The 6,000-nt window shown below is 51.6% G+C and overlaps 1 protein-coding gene across 2 annotated transcripts in view; it reads left to right on the top strand.

Moving 5' to 3' along the window:
* Positions 1 to 1,630: 1,630 nt before the first annotated feature.
* The window catches only part of WSCD2 (WSC domain containing 2), a 127,634-nt gene continuing 123,264 nt past the window's right edge, over positions 1,631 to 6,000 (top strand). For both annotated transcript variants that reach the window (XM_063087242.1, XM_063087244.1), the window contains exon 1: positions 1,631 to 2,270. The gene's annotated coding sequence lies outside the window, so the exon portion shown is untranslated. The remainder of the gene's footprint in view (positions 2,271 to 6,000) is intronic.

Genomic DNA, 6,000 nt, shown 5'->3' with positions numbered 1-6,000 from the left:
GATTTCATCGCTTCTCACCAAAATTGATTGTGTGTGTGTTTTAGACAAAAATCCTACAACTTTTTTTTTTTTTTTTTTTTTTTTTGGTGGCTGACCAGTATGGAATTTACTTTTTACAGCTTATTATGATCTCTCAGTTCTGAAGGCCAGCAAAAGCGCTGAACAATGCTCGTGGGGAGCCCTGGCAACCCCAAGACTTAGGCAAGGAAAGAAAAATGAGGAGGGACAGAAGAGGAGGGAGGGAGATGATGGGAAGTGAAAGGAACAAATACAGAGGGCTTAATGTGCGCTGGGCCTGCTCATCTACTTTAATCAATTTCATTCTCTTGTTAACACCGGAAGGGACCTTTATTCTTATTTTTCACATTAGGCAACATAAGCCAGAGAGGCTGAGCAACTTACCCCAGTGCACACAGCTGATAACTATGCAGTTAGAATTGCAAGATTTAGCAAATAAAAATACAAGACACCTAATTATATGTGAATTTTAGATACACAGTGAAAAAAAAAAACTGTAGATGTATGTCCCGTATAAAATTTCAGACTACCACTAAAAATTTAATTTAGCATCCTGTATTTTACCCAGCAATCCTCTCTGAGGTTCAAACTCAATTCTCTCAGTTATTTTCTCAGCCACATTGATATAGGGGATATAGCAAAACTGTAGAACCCGTGATCAGCGCCAGCCGAGATGGCTTGAGTGCAGATCCCATGCTTTACATCTGTCATTTCACATGAAACCCTTTAATCCTCACATCACCTATCAAGTAGGTGCTATTACTGTTCCCATTTTATGGATCAGGAAACAGAGGCTCATTGAGATGAAATAACTGGATCGTGGTGACACAGAAAGCAGCTGAGCCTAGGCTCGAGCCCAGTTCTATTTTGCTCAAGCACTGTCACTCGAAAAATAGATTTTTTGAAAGTGAAGATTTAACACATGTACAGAAAAGTGATTGATATGTAAATGTACCTTTCAATGACTTATCACAAACGCCTGTGTAGCTACCAACCAAAGCAAGAAAGATGAAATCCAGTCTTGTCTGGTGCCCCCCCATGAGACAGATGGTCTTCTTTCCCTGAGATGCGCTGCGAATCCTGTGAAGGTGGGCATGATCGTCCCCATTCTACAGATAAGGATGCAGAGGTTCCGAGGGGTTCTGTGACTTGCCCAAGGTCACAGAGCTTGGAAGATGGCAAGCTCAGAGAGGGGAGTGATCACCCAGAGGTCACGCAGCTAAAACCTACCGCCTGTTAAAACAACAAACTAAACACCAAAAAACAAAACCGCCCTTTGTTGGGTGTTTATTATTTGCGAGGTACGGTGGTGCTAAGCCTCCCGAACAATAGCAGCAGCAGCAACAAACCCTCGGCCATTAATCGAGTACGGACTCAATTCCAGGCCGTTTAGCACCCTGCGTAATTGTCATCGTCTCAGTTAATTTTCCCAACAACCCGATGACGTGGGTTCCGGACCCATTTTACAGACGAGGAAACCGAGGCCCCTGCTCGATCTCCGCAGCAGGGCTGGCACCGGGTCTGCCCCGCTCCCCGGGAGGCTGCGGGAGGGCCAGGTGGCATGCAAGGAGTTAAGCGGTAGGCAGTGCTGTGGAGCGCGCCGACCGAGGCACGCTGCTGGCGGCGGCGGCGGCGGCGGCGGAGGCGCGGGGAGCTCGGGCCGGAGACGTGAAGTCCCGGGCAGCAAGCAAGGCAGCGAGGGAGGCGGCGAGTGAGAGGTGAGGCGGCCGGAGCCCCGCGTCCAGCCGCAGCCGGCGCCGGCGCGCGCGGGGCCCGGGCATCCCCGGAGCGGGTGCCTGCGCGGGGCCTCGCCGTGTCTTGGGCGCCCGCAGTGCCACCCGCCTGCCAGCCCGCCCGAGCGCCAGGCTCGCAGGAGCCCGGCTTTCACTTCCTCTCGCCTCTGCCCGCCTCCCCGGCTCACCGGCTGGCGTCGCCACCGCCTCCTCGTCCCCGGCCACCGCTGTCGCCGCTGCTGCAATCCGGGGCGCACACTCTCCCACTTTCACCCTGGAGGCGCGGAGGATGCCCCTTGCACCAGATCGGGAGAAATAGCCCCCAGATCCGACTGGAGGAGCCTCGGCGACGAGGAAGGAAAGCCCAGCTCCTCTTTCCTCGATGCCACTGCAGCCCCTGGCCGCGGGGAAGGCGCCCACAGAGCGGGCGCGCCGAGCGGGACGCGGGAGTCGCGGGAGAGCCCCCAGGCGCCAGCTGAGCTCCGATGGCAGAGTTTGCAAGTATCTGAGACCCCTCAGGTAAGGACTCAGAGGCCAGGACCTGGCAAGAGGGCTCCATAAGGGAGCGGGTCGCGGAGCTGCTGCAAAACGTTTCCTGCCCCCAGATCTGAGCTTCCAGTTTCAGCCGCGTCCCCTTCCCCGCGAGCTGGGAGCTCAGCGCCCAGAGCCCAGTGAGTGAAGAACCCAGAGTGGTGACAGCTCATCTCTGGGTGAATGACAAACTTTCTCTCCTCTGGCAGAGGGTGGGACACTCCGGCTCATCCAGTCGTCCTTCCTCCTGGCATCCCCGTGCCCCCTGAAGTCATGCACTCAAGGGCTTCTCAGGCTGAGGTGGGCCAAGAGGAAGGCAGTGGGCCCTTTTAATTTGATTCAGGAATCACTCCCTTCGTGGCCTGTTCAGAGTTCCAAGGGAGAAGGAGCTAGTCATATTTCCAAGTTGGCTTTATAAGGTGTTTGTGGAGGTGATACTCTGGTCAGTGAGGCTTCCTGTCATCTGGAGCCAGCAGCCAGAGCTGCCCAGGTGATGGGCTTTGTGTAGAGTGCTTTGCAGACTTGCTTATGTTGGTTCCAGGGTGCGTGTGTTTGTGTAAAGAGGAGACCCACTCAGCCAGATCGCCTCCATTTAGGCCCTTCCAGCAACCCCAATTGTCATCGCAGGAGTCAACTCACCTCCTTGGCAGAGCCACTAGGAGGGGTGGAAGTCACCTGCCATTCCTTGCAACTCCAAAGGGACTGCTCCTTAGGTGAGCAAAAAATTTAGGGAAGTTTCCTGGGCTGTTCAATAAGACCATTTTGATTGGAGCCTGGGGAGGTGCAGACTTTTTGCAGAAAGGGAGCTGGAAGGGACAAGTGGATAGGGACTCCTGGCATTCTCATCCCCAGCTCTGGGGGTGTGGGTGGTCCCCCCACACTCCAGGCCCCTAGAGACTCTACTGAGTCCCACACATAGCTGATGAGTTTAGCCAGATTATTTTTCCTCCCAGTGAAAAGCATGCTCCAAAGAGGCTACCCGGGCCCGAAGGATCATTTTGGAGCCACCCCTGTGGTCACGGCCTCATAGATGACCTCATGCTTCCTCAGTGGGGTTCCAGCCTAGGCTCAGGTTCATCTAGATGTACCAGTAGTCAGCAAGTGGATGTGCTTCTGGCCATGACCTGAGGGTTGGAAATATTCCCCTGGCCCTGTCTGTAATCTCTGCCTGCTCTGGCTGGGCGTCTGTCTCTGGGGAGTAGCATTGCTATATGGTTCTTAGACAGTTCTTAGTACATGAAGTGAGATTCTGAGGACTTGCTCCCCTTGCTTGGGATTCTGACCCAGGACCAAGCTAGGAGATACTTCCATAGACTGCTAAGACCCAGGGATTCCTCCAGGGTGTCAGAGCCGGTACTTGATGTACTGGGAAGTTCCCCATCTCTGGGTTAGGAGGTTGAGCTTCAAATTTGCCTTCATTTGCTGTGTGACTTTGGGTAAATCACCAGACTTCTCTGGGCTCCAGTTGCTGCTTCTCTAAAACGAAGAGACTTCATGACCACAGAGGTCCCAATTCAGACACTCTATGGCCCTGAGTGATTGTCACAGATGAGATTTTCAAGATCCCAGGAGGTGATGTAATTCAGTATTGAAGAGACCTAGGGCTCAGATCAAGTCTAAGTTGGACCAGTCACTTCACTCTCCAAACCTTGGTTCCTCTACTGTAAAATGGAGTTCATAGTTCCTACTTAAGAAGGGTGTTGGGAGGATTAACTGAGAAGGTTCAGGGAAAGCACTTAGTGTGGAGTCTAGCAAAGCATGGAGCTGTGCTGGCAGCATCAAGGCTGTCTGCTTTCAGATCTTGCGCATGGGCATCCTGGTGCTGTTTTTGCCAGGGAGGCTGGCCCTGTCCCACCCAAGCACCAGATGATCCTTGACTGGGGGGCAGGGCCCTTGTTCTTTCCAATCATCTGACACCTGCAGTCCCCACCCCCTCCCTGCATCCTCATAAAAGCAGTCCTAGTAGGGAGCCCAGGGTGGTCTGGGAGGGCTGGATGCACCCAGCTGCTGAGTCTCCATGACAACAGGAGGTGGAGGTAAGCTGTCTCCATGGCTTCAACTTTGCAGCTGTCTAGGGACCAGGGCAGAGAAGTTCAGTATGTCTGGGTGTCAGGCATCTAGTCTGCTGAGGACCTGAGGGCTGCCCCATGCTGAGCAGGCAAGACTGCTGTTCCTGGCAGGAACAGCCACGCTGGGGAAAGAGGTATCTTACCACCTTGTGTGTGTGTTGGGTGGGGGATGCTGAGATGGTGGGGAACACAATGCACTGGTCAGTCTTCTTTCTGAGTGATTTTGAGGCTTGGGGGTTGCCCTGGGTTCATGCTGAAACCACCAGTGAGGAAGGCAGACCTCGTCCCAGACGACACCGAGTGAGTTAATGGCTATGCAGTGGGGACTGGGGCAGGAGCAGTTCCCTTACGTGCTAGCTTAGTCTGTAAGACTTTTAAGACTCTTGAGAAAATGAACAGTTTGCTGCCCTGGTGGAATAGGGTGTGTGTGTGTGTGTGTGTGTATGTGTGTGTGTGTGTGTGTGCGCACGTGCACATGTGTGAATGTGTGCCTACATGTGAATTCTCATGCAGGTTTGTGTGTATGTGTTCATATGAATATGACTTACATGAGAATCTTAAGTGTATGTGTGCACACATGTGTGGATAGTGTCAACATGAATGTGTGTGTGATGCCTGATGGATTTATGAGTGTGCGTGTGTGTGCATGTCAGTGGATTTATGAGTGTGTGCGTGTGTGCATACCTGCAAGAGTGGGTGCATGTGTGAGTCAGTGCGAGTGTGGGCATGCATATGCACTTAGAGAGTACTAAGCAGTTGTATGCATGTTACATTTGTGTCTGTGACCAAGCAGGTTCATGCCTGCCCAGTACATGTGTACTTTAAGGTCTGTGCAGAAATACCTGGTTAGAGCTTTGTGTGTTGGCCTGGGTGCATGTTTTAGTAGCTGTATGTGCTGACTGCACATATCTTTGTGGGTGTTTGTGAGTGCCTGCTTATGTGTGTGCAACGATGCGAGTGTGAATTTGGACTATGCACTTACAGGCATTATGTACCTGCAAGTTTTTCAATGCACCTTTGTGTGTGTCTCTATGTGCACGTGTGTGTGTTTAGCATTACACACTCGATTGTCTCTCTCTGTGTATGTGTGTATGCCTGTCATGGTGTAATGTCTGTGAGCATCCCTGTGTATGTATGTGTGTTTCTAAGCATGTATACCTGTGAGTGTTAGAATGTACATTTGATTGTTTCTCTGTGTACACGTGTGTTTCTGTGGGTGTGTACCTGTGGGTGTTTCAGGGTAAACTTTTGTGTGTCTCACTGCATGTACATAGGTGTTTCTGAGTGTGTTTAGCATTGCACACTTGATTGATACCTGTGTGTGTGTTTCTGAGTGTGATACTGAGTGTGTTGGTTGCAGTGTACATGTGAGTGTGTTTCTGTGCGTATGTGTCTCTGAATGTGTGTTTCTGCATGTTGCAGTGTAACTTCTGTGCATGTCTCCTGCGTATGAGTGAGTTTCTGCGTGTGTGTACTTGGAGTGTTACATGGTATTTTCTTGCATGTTTCTGGTGGTACATGCGGGTGTTTCTGAGTGTGTGTGCCTGTTTGTGTGGCAGTGTAACTTTTGTGCATGTCTCGTGTATGTGTGTACCTCCGATCATGTGCATCTCTGCAGGTGTGTCTGAGCATCCACAGGGGTGTAAACG

Source organism: Cynocephalus volans, chromosome 2 (assembly GCF_027409185.1).
Source record: "Cynocephalus volans isolate mCynVol1 chromosome 2, mCynVol1.pri, whole genome shotgun sequence".
NCBI lineage: Eukaryota > Metazoa > Chordata > Mammalia > Dermoptera > Cynocephalidae > Cynocephalus > Cynocephalus volans.
The sequence above is the reverse complement of the archived record's forward strand: the minus strand, read 5'-3'. Positions and strand labels throughout refer to the sequence as shown.